General features: G+C 44.5%; 1 long non-coding RNA gene across 1 annotated transcript; it reads left to right on the top strand.

Annotated features, from left to right (window-relative positions):
* Positions 1-8,310: 8,310 nt before the first annotated feature.
* Positions 8,311-14,683, top strand: LOC115899655. Its single transcript, XR_004059267.1, has 3 exons — positions 8,311-8,759; positions 10,387-10,676; positions 14,344-14,683. It is a non-coding gene; the product is annotated as an uncharacterized LOC115899655 (long non-coding RNA).
* The last annotated feature ends 981 nt before the right edge of the window (positions 14,684-15,664 follow it).

Below are 15,664 nucleotides of genomic sequence, written 5' to 3'. Positions count from 1 at the left end.
GCCCATGAAGCAGGCAGCTGTCATTGTCCCCCAGGCCCACGCCAGCCACTCGAAGTAGGTTCTAACCAAACTACCTCCAACAATCAACATAAATACACCACACAATTGGCTTCTGAAAGGACACCTTGCAACCAACAAGATACTGTTAGCACAACTTTGACAAACTGTGCAACTAAAAACCTTGGAAAGGGATAAACACTGCCACGTCTTGACTCAAATACTGTGACGTGGTAGCACCGCAATAATTCACTGAAACAAAGAATGAATGAGGAATATGTTTATATAGGAATCAGAGGAAGCATGACTAATCATTTAAAGAAATAGGTCAAGAAACTGCTAGGTTCAAATCCTACCGTGAGACACTCTCAGGGCCTTAGGCAAATTCACTTCTCTTGGTCCTGTTTCTAGGTTCATCAAAAATCAGCTTTGGACTAGGGAATCTGTTGCTTTCCACTGCCTTCCTTCTGCGATTCCAGCCCAGATTTTAGGACTGCTCTCCCACTTGGTATATGAAGGCACTTTCTATGTATAATAGCAAGAGTACATTTCTGTGTTGAATGCGGTTTGGGACCTACCCTACGAGGAAGAATATCATCATGTAACTTTAAGCATGACGACAAAGCGCACTCTAGATAAGGATAACACATAAGATGTGGTCATACACCTGTGCGTGCCTGGCAGGGAGATGGGGAAGTCTCATTTAATGAAGCCAGGGTACCTGTTGCACCTTAACATCCTCAGTCCACATCAAGCTCACGACATCCTTCTCACATCAAACCACAGGTATCACATACTTTTCCATACTTTCTACCCAAGATTAAATTGTGGAGAGCACTATGATAAAGACGCCCCATCCCCAGCATGTTGGCTCTCATTCTGTAGAATTACATACTTTTCGTGCAAAATGATCACCAGGCTGCAGCGGCAAGCAAGCCCGGGCTCCATGGGGACAGCAGGCCCTGCAGCAGCCACCACTCCTGTCGCCACAGTCTGATGCAGCTGCAGAGAAGCTGTGGCTGAGGCCATTCACTTTGTGAGAGAACCACACAGGAGGGAAAAGGTAGGGAATGTCGGGAAGAGGGCAATGTCATGCTTTTGAGCCCAATCCAAGCCACAGCATCCCCTGTGACTTGTACATATATGCCCAGATGGCCTGAAGTAACTGAAGAATCACAAAAGAAGTGCAAATGCCCTGTCCCACCTTAACTGATGACATTCTACCACAAAAGAAGTGAAAGTGACCGGTCCTTGCCTTAAGCAATTATATGATCTTGTGAAATTCCTTTTCCTGGCTCATCCTGGCTCAAAAAGCTCCCACACTGAGCACCTTGTGACCCCCACTCCTGCCCACCAGAGAACAACCCCCCTTTGACTGTAATTTTCCTTTACCTACCCAAATCCTATAAAAAGGCCCCACCCTTATCTCCCTTCGCTGACTCTCTTTTTCGGACTCAGCCCAACTGCACCCAGGTGATTAAAAAGCTTTATTGCTCCCACAAAGCCGGTTTGGTGGTCTCTTCACACGGACGTGCATGACAGGCAGGTGCAGAGCCAGGAAAGGACCTGTGATGAGAACAGAAAGGAATGCGCCTCCCTGTACTCACACTCGGATTTTATGACAATGTGGGCAGGGGGCTGAACTGCATGCCTGAGAACATTCCTCCAAGTTCTTTTGCTGATTTTCTAAATATTGGTGTAAAATCTGAACTCAGACAAAATTTTTTTAAATCGCTTCAATCAACATCTTTGTCTAGTGCTCAGCATCATGTCTACATGATCATCTAGAAAACCAACTTCTGTTCTAAGGCTCACATCCTCCTATAAAGTTCCAGGGATTTTACAAGGGAATGCACCTCTCATTCGCATCAAGAACACACACAACTACCATTAAAGAAATGCTTAATTTGCTTACATGATTTTTTAAACACCCAGATTTGAAATACAATAGAGAAGACAACTTTTTGATAGCTCTGCTTTCCAACTGCGAACTGCGGATGGAGAAAATAACCTGCTATGATTTCTAACCAGTCAACAACCTGTCTTCCCTGGCTGCAGTAGGAGCAATCTTTCTGAGCTCAGGATGAAAAAGATTCCAGCTGTTTAGGGGACAGATAGTCATCAGCTCTCAGAGGGCTTCCTGGGTCCCAAATCCCCATGTGATACGTGGAACTAAAAAGCTATCAATGACCAAGCATCTGAACGCTTATCCCACCTCGCCATCTGCTTCTCCTGCCATGCAAATTTAAAATTAATAAGCCTGCTATTAGAGAACAGAGTTGGTGCTGCATCTGTCTTCCTAAAATTACGGATAATTACCAGCCCACAATGGCTTCTAATCAGATTTGAGTAGTTCCTTAGACAGGAAGCTAAAGTGCCTCAGCCCTAAACTGAGAAAAAAAGAGAAACTGGAGTGCTCTAAGTGTGATTTTCTCCCCCTTGTTCTAAAGTTGCTGTTCCCGAACCTCCTTCTACTGTCTTGTTTATAGAATGTATGAGAAACAGGGAAATTCAAAGACATGATAGAAATGGCGACTTCTTCTAGGTACAAACTTTGTGAACATTATTTTCAGCTGCTGGGCTTTTTCTCCACAAACTGTGAGCCTGGAGTACATTTTCTCCCTCGTGGTTACACATTCAGAGTCAGGGAAAAAGTGGCTTTAGCAGTAAAGAGGGGAGTGCAATGAGAAGTGACCGGACACTGAGAAGGACAGACAGGGACTCTACCTCGGTGGCCTGCAGCACTCCTGGGCCTCCGCCTTTACTTTTCTATCTGTACAAGGGATCTAAAGGCCCGTGATTCTAGGCCATGACAGCTCTTCATACACACATACACAAACATCACACGCCTATGTGAAAAGCTGTGACACTTGGCTGATTTCCTGAAGAAGTGATCTTGTATCATTTCTACTCAAGTACTCCACCTCCTTCCAGACAAGTATCTGAGGATGATGGGCTATCCCACAGTCATGTGTGTAACCTCTCCTGCTTACGATTCCTGTTCACATAGCATTTTCCAACAGCATTTGGTGTGAAGTGACAGAAGAAAGAAGAATAAGGTTCTTTCAGCCCATTCATTCATTCATTCATCCAACAAATATTGACTAACTATCTACGTGTCAGGCACTGGTGATATAACAGGGAACGTATGTTTTTGTAGGTAGAGACAGACAACCAAAAAGTATGTTAAAGACTGATCAATGCTGTAGAGGAAAATACACCAGGAAACAGGAAAGAAGAATACCCCTAGCCACCCTACACTGGGGTGATGCTAGTGTTACAAAATGGAGACAGCGGCCGGGCGCGTGGCTCACACCTGTAATCTCAGCTCTTTGGGAGACTGAGGCAGGCAGATCACCTGAGTTCAGGAGTTCAAGATCAGCCTGACCAATATGGCGAAACTCTGTCTCTACTAAAAACAAAAAAAATTAGCTGGATGTAGTGTCACATGCCTGTAATCTCAGTTACTCAGGAAGCTGAGGCACAAGAATCCCTTGAACCTGGGAGGCAGAGGTTGGAGTGAGCCGAGATCGTGCCACTGCACTCCAGCCTGGGTGACAGAGCAAGACTCTGTATCAAAAAAAGTAACAATAAAAAAAAAATGTAAACAGAGAGTAAGATACCAAAAGAAAGAACATGAACGATTAATTGTAACAAAAGCTTTTGTAAGCTGATACTTTCCTTCCTGGATCCTTGTCCCTTACAAATGGAAAAAAAGGGCGGGTGGGGGTAGCATCAAAATGATGTTTTAAGATGGCTTCGGGTTTCAGATGTCTGACAGCCATACTCATGTACTTCAAGGAAAAAGTTCTAGCCCTATAAACCATCTGGGCAATGGTTTAATGTCTTTTCTTTTTTTTTCAGAGAGTTTTTAAAACACAGAAAAATGTGTGTGTTTATTTGGCTGCTCTGTGCCCGCACACGTGCAAACTGTGCTAACAGGTTTTTCCATGTTTTGCTGAATTTGCCAGCTTGCCATAAGCAGGCTTCCATTCTTAATGAAATAGTACAAACACCCAAAAATGCAAATCAAGACAAGCTGTCCCTTCAACTGCTGCTGCCATGATGACAGCGAGCGACCATTAGCCAAATCAATACGCGGAGACTGAAGCTGTCCGGCAGAGAGCACAGGGTCGACTGCTTTTCCCATAACATTTAAAGAAACAAGCGGAAACGGCTCTCTACACAGGACAGACACGTCCAATACTGCCAATGCCCAAAATACTTTCTCCATCACACTATCTATATGGAATTCAAGTTCCTTCCAATACCATGAGTAACGCCAGTGATAGACTATGTTTAACCATAGTGACCCATTAGCATTCTTTTTCCTCTAAAATGTTGAAATAATAACATTGAGTGTGCACTTACGATGTTTGATCTCGTTTGGTTCTCGTTGAAATCCTGTAAGATCAGTACCATATTCTCTCATTTTTCATAGATGAGGAAACTAAGGCAGAGAAAGGCTAAGTAAGTTGTCCATGGTCACAGGTTATTTAGGAACTTTTCTCCAAACTTTCAAAAGTTAACTACTGCCACTATTACAAATGGGTTTTTGTTTGTTTGTTTTTGCTTTTTTTTGAGACCAGGTCTTGCTCTGACCAGGCTGGAGTGCAGTGGCGTGATAATGGTTCACTGCAGCCTCAACTTCCCGGGCTCAAGTGATCCTCGCACCTCAGCCTCTCCACTAGCTGGGATTACAGGCATGAGCCACCACACCTGGCTAATTTTTTAATTTTTATTTTTTCTAGGGATGGGGTTTCACCATGTTGCCCAGACTGGTTCCAAACTCTGGGCTCAAGAGATCCTCCCAGGTCAGCCTCCCAAAGTCCTGGGATTACAGGTGTAAGCCACTGTGCACAGCCCTACAAAGGTGACTTATACAAAGTCAGAGCAGTGAGCAGGAAGAGAACAGAGACTTCAGCGAGTCTCCTGGCTGTTGCAACACCGTATCCCTCCTCCATACCGTAATGTATCTACACACACCAAGCTCCTAGACGTTGAAGGCAGGCCAGCTCAGAGACGAAACAGCAGTAAAGGAAGAGAGGATGCAGACATGCGTATTGATTTCAGCTCGAGCGTGCCTCTCTGCCCTGCAGCTGCACAGGCAGAAACCAGGGGCCGTGAGTCTGAGGCAGTGTGTTTGGTTCCTGGCAGGTAATCTTTTGGGAGACCATCCCATAAATTAGTGTTACACTTCTCATAAAGGAAGTGTGACTTTTATAGAAAAATCAATTCCATTTGGGAGAAAGGCCTAATAAAACCACAAAAGGATAATACATTCATACAACAACAAATTCAATTCATCTCTCACAAACTGAAATCCCAAAGCCCTCTGGGCACACAGCTGCTTTTCTGAGCTGAAATTCAACTCCAGTTGAGAAACAGGTCAACTTTTCTAAAAAGATTTCTTTTTCACATGCCTTAAATAAAAATTCCTTTCCCTCACTTGTCATTTTCCAGATTGAATGGCTCTGCTGGCCTTCCTCTCATTTAGGCCATGAGCACTGACTGCATGTCTGCTACGGCCCGGACTCCAAGGGAGGCACCCTAGGGAACACAGATGCCCGCAGCACAGCGACACCCTCAAGGAGCACACACGGGGAAGGCAAGATGATACAATCACAGCCTTCACACAGAAAAGAACTTGGCATCCATACCCTGTCCCATTTCTAGAAAACAACGATGCTGAGTCAGTAACATTTACGGAACAGCCTGCAGTGTGGAGGCAGGCACGAGGGGGCTCCATGCGGGGAAGAGCACCTTCAGAAGGGGCATGCAAACAACGTGGAGGCAGGAGACGCCCCCACGCACAAGGGCCAGCCTGGGGGCCTGCAGAAATGCCCATGCATCTGGGAGGAGGGAGAGAGGACAAGATACTTAAATGCTCCAAAATGAATAGAAGCCTCCCAAGAACCTCCCCCAAAATGGGGCAGAGATTTACAAAAGACCAAACCGAGCATGCGCAGTTACCTGAGCATAGCGCCACCAGAGCGAGCTATTCGAGGAAGAAACAGGGTCCCTAGAAGCCTGAGCCTCTACTCCCAGCTCTGCGACTCATTCACCCTATGACCTTGGTGAAGGCTCTTAGCTTCTGTGAGCCACAAGAGAATCACGGGAAAACAGAAGATATGAAAACTGCTCTGCCTTTTTCACAGAACTGCTGAGGGAATAAAATCAGATAATGGATTTTAAAATTCTCTGTGAATTACGAAGCAAAATACAAACGTATGAAATCATTCTTACCATTAATAACAGCACTGTAAAATTAAGAGCAGAGTTAAGACCACAGCATTTTCCACACCCTTACTCCCGAGAGAAATAGTGAGTCCAGCCGATGTATTTGGGCAACCCCAGTATCTAGGCTTCGAGAGCCTCAAACAGCTCATGAACTCTGACAGTATCACTCCAGCCCAGTGCTCATTAAGTTCTCCAAGACAGCCAACTGACATAAAATACTACAGCTTTTTCAGCTGGGCTTGAAGCCCTCCAAGCTCACAGCACAGCTAAACAATGAAGAAGAGGTTTTCTGCCACTAGACTCAAAAGCTGGCTTTTGTAGATTCCCATAGAAAGAACATTCAAGGCCGGGCGTGGCGGCTCACGCCTGTAATCCCAGCACTTTGGGAAGCCGAGGCAGGCAGATCACCTGAGGTCAGAAGTTCAAGAACAGCCTGGCCAATATGGCGAAGCCCCGTCTGTACTAAAAATACAAAAATTAGCCGGGCATGCTGGCGGGCACCTGTAATCCCAGCTACTCAGGAGGCTGAGGCAGGAAAATCACTTGAACTCAGGAGGCCGAGGTTGCAGTGAGCTGAGATCATGCCACTGCACTCCAGCCTGGGCAACAAAGAGCAAACTCCATCTCAAAGAAAAAAAAAAAAAAAAAGAGCATTCTTTTTTGCTGATGTTAAATTTCCTGTGCTTAACACAGAGAAATCATACAACACTGAAATCCTGAAAAACATATCATAAAAAGCATTTAGTGACTGAAAAGACATTCAATATAACCTGTAACAGTGAGTTCCCCTCCTCTTTCCAGCTAGCTCCAGTAACGCTGTGACCCTTAACAATGCTTTCACTAAAACAGAGGAAAATTAAGAGGACCGCTTACACACTCAGCTGACAGCTAAACCAGTGCTTCTCCCCGGGCTCACTAAAGATGACCTTTACCCAAAACCAGGCTGCAACAACCCTGTAACTGTTGACTAACAATTTCAAAATTCCCATGTTTTTATTCACTCCTAAGGAAGATGAACTGAAGCCAGGTGTCTCCAAGTCAGAACTAACAGAGGCCTTAAACATCAGATGGCCCATCCCCTTCCTTGACAACCGGGGGATCTAAAGCTGAGCTTATGGAAGAAAACAGCCTGTTGAGTAACAAAGCGAAAACCAAAGCCTAGTCACCTAACCTCTGGTCCAGAACTCCTGCAACAATCCAGCACCTATACAGGATGAGTCTCCCTTACCAGAAACTCCAAAATCCACAACTTTTTGAGTGCTGACGTGAAACTTAACGAAATGTTCATTGGAGCAGCTCAGATTCTGGATTTTTGAATTCAGGAGGCTCAACCAGCGAGTATAATACAAATATTCAAAAATCCAAAAATGTAAAAAAATCGGAGACACTTCTGGTTCCAAGCAGTTTGGATAAGGGATATTCAACTTGCATGTTTTTTTCCCCTAATGAAGGAAATTAAAAACGAGGCCCGAGCAAAGTCATTCAATCCATACTAAAGTCATTCAATAGTTTAATTAGTACCCATTTAAAGTTAAGTGCTACCCACAGATATTTAAAAGGATGAACACATACATGCCTATAATCCCAGAATTTTGGAAGGCCGAGGCGGGAGGATCACCTGATGTCAGGAGTTCAAGACCAGCCCGGCCAGCATGGTGAAACTCCATCTCTACTAAAAATGCAAAAATTAGCCGGGCGTGGTGGTGCACACCTGTTATCCCAGCTACTCGGGAGGCTGAGGCACGAGAATTGCTTCAACCTGGGGGGAGCACGTTGCAGTGAGCCAAGATCACACCACTGTACTCCAGCCTGGACAACACAGCAAGACTCTGTCTCAAAAAAAAAAAGAAAAAAGAAAATTAATTTAAATTGTGTTTTCAAATGGAGCCCATGTTCCCAGAACACAAGCCCTGCTCTATGCTCCAAGGGCACACAGGGTGCCCCTTTATCTTAATACTCACCATATTCCATGGCAGCCATTGGCACGTGTCTGTCCATCGCACTAGACTTCCTGCGCATGAGGCAGGAATCATATATTATTACCTTTCTGTTCCCAATGTCTGGCCTAGAAGACACTCAGTAAATGATTACTGAACTAAGTCAGTTACTAAGACATGTTAAACTTGTATTAAGAAAATTGATTTAATAAGTTTGCCAATGCAGCATTCATACCACACAGCTTAAATCTCAACCCACGGATTTATCTTGTGTTCTGCTAGATTATCACCTATTCACATTCAGGAGGCACCTAGTATGTGCTAGGCATTACTAATTGCTGGGGACCTAGCAGTGACAAAACAACATTCCTTGTTCAAAGAGAAGTTCTAGTATAAAGAGGAATAGAAGGAACAGGCTAGATTGATGAGAGAACTAAGAAAAGGACAGGCTGCCATGGGAAGCACCTGGTCTTGTCTGGATGGTACATAGTTAACGAAGTCTGAGTGCTTCGTATAGCATAAGATCATCTCCTCCAAAGAAGCGAATGAAGCTTTGATTCCCCAGTACCAGAAGTCACCATAAAGGTGCGTACAGCCACATGCTTAGTGTAGGAAGTGAAACCAAACAAAGCTCCAACTTCCAGAGGCAACGGTCCAATTATGAAATCCTCTGGCTACGTTCAATTGAAATTCAAGGTATTCAAGAGGCCAATATTTAAGTGATAAATTAACCCAACCACTTAAAACTAAAGTAGTCTTTGGTTCAAGGGGTAAGGGTATAGTACCTTTACAAATTTATTAACTCTTAATATTTACATTTAAATTATGATGATGATGGTGTAATAATAACTTTACTGAGTAGTTGCTATGTGTTAGGCACCAAACTAAGCACTTTACACACACATTTGCACGATCCTGTGAGATGATAATGACCCCTTGTCATCCCATTTCATAGATGAAAGTCAGGTTTATATAAGCTTAAAAACTTGCCCCAAATGACACAGCTAGTTAGCAAAACCCAGGCAGCCTGACTCCATAGGCCTTGCTTAAAGAAGTAATATTTATAAACTGGTCCAGCACAGAGGTGATACAAACAAGAGTTCAATAAATGCCTAAAGAGTACTTCATACCCAAAATCGTTTCCCGCCAATCAAACTAGACTTACTCTGGTTCTGCATAACCAACTGTCAAATTATTGTTCCATGAAGAAACGGTGGAATGGGTAGAGATCAGAATAGAGTGAATAACTGGTAAATATACTTCATGGCAGGTAGTAACAGGATGTGGCATTTGGCTATTTCCACATTTGTTTGCATAACATTTTTTTCACAGTTCTAAAGCACAAGAACCATTCTAAGCTGGTGAAAGCATAAGGCACATCTATGATCCAGGCCTCCAATTCACTGTGGAGCAGTGGTTCTCAACCTTTACGGTATATCCGAACCACCTGGGGGTTTTTAACAGCACTATAGCTGCCCAGGCTCTATTCTTGCAGATTCTATTTCAACTGGTCTGGAGTAAGCACGCATGCTTTTTTCACAGCCCCCCAGATGCAGCTAGGTTTGCAAACCACTGTCCAAGATGCTCTCACACTTCCGCTCAGTTCAACACACACTCACTGAGATTCTAAGCACTACGAATCGGGCTAAGTTAACAAGTCAGCCTCCACTCCCTAATAATATTGGCAAAGAAACCAATATCAGAGATTTATTCCAGTCCAAACCAAATAAATTGCCGGGTGAAAAAAATGCCCTGGCATAGTTTGCCATACAAAACAACTTCCTGTATCTTCCCGGTCAGTAGCCTAGAGACTGACTCTGAGCCATGAGAATTCAGAACCAGGGGAAAATGCCAGTCTGAGGCATCTGCCACACTCCTAGCACACCCCCAAAAGTGCCCAGCTACATTTCACATCCACTGTCCTAACAGGTGTCAAAATAGGGAAGAGCAGTGCAATACAGAAAACAGAGCCTGCTGGGCATCAAAAGGCTGGGGAATTCCAGTCCTAGCCCTGCTACCAATCGGTCTGGTCACTTCTCTCTGGTCCTGGTGTGGCCAACAGTTACGCGAGAGGGTGAGGTATAAAAACACAGATGTCAGGCAAGCTCCAACATCCAAAATACATAGAAATTAAAAAGCATTAAGGTGATATCAAGGAATGTATGCCATCAACCAGAAAAGTCACTGAAGTATTCCTTTTTCCATTCTTAAGAAATCAAAAGTGGAAGCAGAAAATTGAGCAATCAGCCTACCAAGTTGACTGGGGCAACAGAATACACTCACGGATTCTGCTCACAACAGCGGGGGTGACAGACCAACAGGAGAACTGTAGAGCGTCCCTCTCTCCTCTGTCCACCCATGCCACCAGCACGTGAGTGCGTCCACACGCAGCGCCCAGTCTCCTGTTCCACTGACGCCAGCGTCCACTCACCACAAGCCTACTAAGTGCCACATGTGCTATGATGCTCTCTCATCTCATCACCATAGACATCCCTGCTGGAGGTGAGCATGTGATAGACAAAACTCACAGAGGCCTAGGGAGGTTGAGACCCGCATTCCCACTGTGGTGAGGGTGTGCTTGAGAGGGACCCCACGACTGGGCCCTCCATGCCGCTCTCCTCAGTAATCACTCCCAGACTAGAGCAGCGAGGGGGAATTTTCTTCCTCTCACTATTTTTAGCCCCTTGGCTGACCCAGCATTCCCCAGAAAGCTATGAAGTCCTGGCAGCTCTGAGGCCACAAAGCCATAAACGCACAGGACACACAGCCCATCTGTCTCTAATGGGTCTTTTACTTGTCATGCTGGTCATTTCTAAGAGCAGATAGCTTAAGAAAGACATGACAAGTTACCACGAAATGACCCCTCCACTCCTCCCTGGGGAAGGCTGACTAGCGAGCAGTCAGGCCGGCTTTCTTCCCCACTCCCTGCATTCTTGTCCCCAAGGAGCCACAGACAATCCCACCAAATATAGGCAGGAGACAGCTGCCTCCTTCCTACAGCTGGAATGTGGAAGGGTCCTCTCGGGCCTTTCTAACTGCATGAAAACCAAACTGTGAGCAGTACTGACCCGGGCTTCACCCATGTTGCAGGCATGTACAACACAAGTGCCCAGTGGTATCATCAGGCAGAACTACGAATGTGCTTTCCATCGTTTTCATACAATGATTCCAGAACCGCTATCCACACAGCTCCACTTCTCACACATACGACGTGCTTCAGGGATTACACAGCATTTTCACCACGCCCCTCATCCGCTCCTCCCAGCAGCCTTGTGTGATCCCTTGAGTATACTTCCTCATACTGAGGTTTGAAACCAAAACTTTCCCAAGAACATCCAGCTAGTGTTAGAACCAGGATATGAGGGCTTCTGATTCCAGAACCAGTATTTGTACCACTATTCCACACGGGCCCCTCCAGGGATTTCTGCCTGATCTTAAAATGCAGACAGCAAATCTGTCTCTCTACAGTCCTGGGGGTCCCTATAGACAAGAAGTAAATCTTCTAACAGAAAGCTTAGACTTATTTGGAAGGCTACCTGGGATATTTCTTTTAAGTTAGTTTGTTCATGTTTTGGAAAGATTGTTCCAATGGCAATGCGGGGCATGAAGTGTAGAAAGGATTCCATGATGAGGCAGAGAAACAATTCGGTGGCTCTTACAACAGTTCAAATGAGGCATGAGGCACAACCAGAAAGGACAGGGGGAAAATGCATTGGAAAGAAATGCAAAATGAAGTCCACTCAGACCCAGGATGGAGAAAAGGGGATTAAGGACGATGGTGGTTTCTAGTTTGAAAGATGGATGAACAAGGATTTCATGAACTACTGCAGAGTGATATCTGGGGCCTGAGTACACCAGTTTGTTTAACCATTCACCTGCTGAGCAGTCTCTGGGCTGTTTCCAGTTTCTAGCCTTTATAAATAATGCTGCTATGAACAGATACATAAAGGCTTTTGTGTGAACATAAGTCTTCATTTCTCTGGGATAACTGCCCATGAATGTGAGTGCTGCATCCTATGGCAATTGCATGTTTAGTTTTTTAAGAAACTGTCAAGCTGTTTTCCAGAATGGCTGTACCATCTTCCATTCCCACCAGCCAAGTGTGAGTGATCCCGTTTCCCCGCATCCTCACCAGCACTGGTCTTGTTACTACTTTTTATTTTAGGCATTCTGATAGGTGTATAGTGACGTGGCTTTAGTGTGCATTTTTTCTGACGGCTCATGATGTTGAACATCTTTTCATGTGCTTGTATGTTATCTGAAATATCTCTTCAGGTCTTTTATTCATTTTCAAAGTAGACGGTTTGGTTTCACTGCTGAATTTTGATAGTTCTTTATATATTATAGATATGAGTCCTTCATCAGACATGTGATTTGCAAATAGTTTCTCCCAGTCTCTAGCTCCTCTCTTCATCTTTATTTTCCATTTTCCATTTTAGTCCATGATCCATTTTGAGTTAATTTTTGTACGAGGTATGAGGTTTAGATCAGAGTTCAGGTTTTTTCCTATGAATAATCAGGTAGCCAGTAACTTTTTTTAAGAGACAAGGTCTCACTCTGTCACCCTAGGCTGGAACGTAATGACAAGATCAGAGCTCACTGCAGCCTCAACTCCTGGGCTCAAGTTATCCTCCTGCCTCATCCTCCTGGAGTAGCTGGGACCACAGGCAGGTGTCACCATGACCAGTTAATTTTTTTAGTTTTTGTAGAGACAGGGTCTTGTGCTATGTTACCCAGGCTGGTGTGGAACTCCTAGGCTAAAGTCATCATCCCACTTATATGGGGCCAGGCAGTGGCACATGCCTGCAATCACAGCACTTTGGGAGGATGAAGCAGGAGAATCACTTGAACCCAGGAATTCCAGACCAGCCTGAGCAACAGAGGGAGGTCCTGTCTCTGCAAAAAATTTTAAACGTTAGCTGGGCATGGTGTTGTACACCTGTGGTCCCAGCTACTTGGGAGGCTGAAGTGGGAGGATCTCTCGAGCCTACGAGGCTGAGGCTGCAGTGAGCCATGATCGCACCACTACACTCCAGCCTGGGAGAAAGTGAGACCCTGTCTCCAAAAAAAAAAAAAAAAAATGCTAGAGCATCATCCATATTAAAGACAGGTATTGTCTTTTTGAAAATTTAATTACAGTTATATAATGGACATGTAAAATGTCCAGTTTGAAAGTTTGAAAAATATATAACTCTAAGTATTCTTACCTTAAAATTCTGATTCCTACCTAAGATATCGCATACTGTTTACATAAGTATCACAATGCCTGGACAACAACTAAAACTGTGTACGAGGGAGAAAAATGAGCATGTATGCCTATTAATTAAGGTATATTTCCCCCTTATTACATAAAAAAGTCATCACGGCAAACCCCTGTGACTATCTAAAGCAAGCCTACAGTTTTACTTCTCTGTATTATAAAATGCAAGGCTAAAATTCAAATACTAAACATTTCCTGAAGCCAAGGGTAGTTTACTTAAAATAAATGCCTAGCGTCTATATCAAAAATATGAAAAAGCTAGCTACTTCATAGCCATTCCAATCTAAGTTCAACTTTTTCTTTTTTAATTGACACATAACTGTGTACTGTACATATGTATGGAGTACACATAGTGATGTTATAATACATGTAATGTATGTGATCAGCGTAATTAACATATCCACCATCTCAAACATTTATCATTTCTTTGTGTTGATAGCGTTCAATACACTTCCTCCAATTATCTGGAACTACTTTTTTTTTTTTTTTTTTGAGACAAAGTCTTGCTCTGTTGCCCAGGCTGGAGTGCAGTGGTGTGATCTCAGCTCACTGCAACATCTGCTTCCCAGGTTCAAGCTATTCTCCTGCCTCGGCCTCCCTGGTAGCTGGGGTTACAGGCACCCACCACTATGCCCGGCTAATTTTTGTATTTTTAGTAGAGACAGGGTTTCACCAGGTTGGCCAGGCTGGTCTCAAACTCCTGACCTCAGGGGATCCACCCACCTCAGCCTCCCAAAGTGCTAGGATTACAGGTACGAGCCACCGCGCCCAGCCTGAAACTATATATTCTTGTTAACTATAGTCATCCTATGTTATAGAACACTAGAACTTATTCCTATCCAGCTATAATTTTGTATCCTTTAACAAATTTCTCCCTCTCTCTCTTCCCCCACCCTTCTCACCCTCTAGGAGCCTCTGTCTACTTTCAACTTCCATGAGATCCACTCCTTTTTGCCTTCCACATAAGAGAACATGTGCTGTGTAACTTTCTGTCCCTGGCTTATTTCATAATATCTTCCAGTTCCATCCACGTTGCTGAGAATAACAGGACTTCATCCTGTGTTATGGCTGAATAGTACTCCACTGTGTATCAAGACCACATTTTCTCTATCCATCATCTGCTGTTGGACACCAAGGCTGGTTCCATATCTTGGCTATGGTGAACAGTGCTGTAGGAAACATAGAGGTGCGGATGCCCCTCCGACACTGATTTCTTTTTCTTTGGGTATCTACACTGTAGTGGGACTGCTGGATCACACTGTAATTTCATTTGCAGTTTTCTGAGGAACCTCCATACTGTTTGCCATAGTGGGTGCCCTAGCTTACTCTTACTCCTTTTCCTTTTTCTCTTTGAGACATAGTCTCACTGTTGCCCAGGCTGGAGTACAGTGGTGTAATCTCGGCTTGCTTTCTGCAGCATCCGCCTCCCGGGTTCCAGTGGTTCTCATGTCTCGACCTCCCGAGTAGCTGGGATTACGGGCGCCCGTCACTGCACCTGGCAAATTTTTGTATTTTTTAGTAGAGATGGGGTTTCACCACGTTGGCCAGGCTGGTCTTGAACTCCTGGCCTCAAGTGACCCGCCCACCTCAGCCGCCCAACAGTGCTGGGACTACAGGTGTGATCCATCGCTCCCAGCTAATTTTTGTGTTTTTAGTAAAGACAGGGTTTCACCACGTTGGCCAGGCTGGTTTCAAACTCCTGACCTCAGGTGATCTGCCCGCCTCAGCCTCCCAAAGTGCTGAGATGTCAGCGTGCGCCCCGTACCCAGCCAGCTGCTCTAGTGTACAACCCCCTACAGTGTGTAAGAGCTCCCTTGCCTCCATATCCTTGCCAGCACTTGTTATTTTTTGTCTTTTTGATAATACTCATCCTAACAGGTGAGATGATACCTCACTGTGGTTTTGATTTGCATTTCTCTGATTATAAGTGATACTGAGCATATTTTTCACATATTTTTTGGCCATTTGTATGTCTTCTTTCAAGAAATGTCTGTTCGGTTGGGTGTGGTGACACAAACTTGTAAGTCCAGCACTCAGAACGCTAAGGCAGGAGGACAGCTTGAGCCTAGACCGGCCTAGGCAGCATAGCGAAACCCTAGCTAAAAAAAAAAAAAAAAAAAGAAGACGAAGATAAAAGAAATATGTGTGTCTGCTCAGCTTTTTGACCTCCAAAAATTAAGAGCCCATTTTGGAATCAGACAACCTGCCTGATTCAGAGACAATCTGTGTT

Source organism: Rhinopithecus roxellana, chromosome 9 (assembly GCF_007565055.1).
Source record: "Rhinopithecus roxellana isolate Shanxi Qingling chromosome 9, ASM756505v1, whole genome shotgun sequence".
Taxonomy (NCBI): Eukaryota; Metazoa; Chordata; class Mammalia; order Primates; family Cercopithecidae; genus Rhinopithecus; species Rhinopithecus roxellana.
This window is presented reverse-complemented; position numbering and strand designations above follow the sequence as displayed.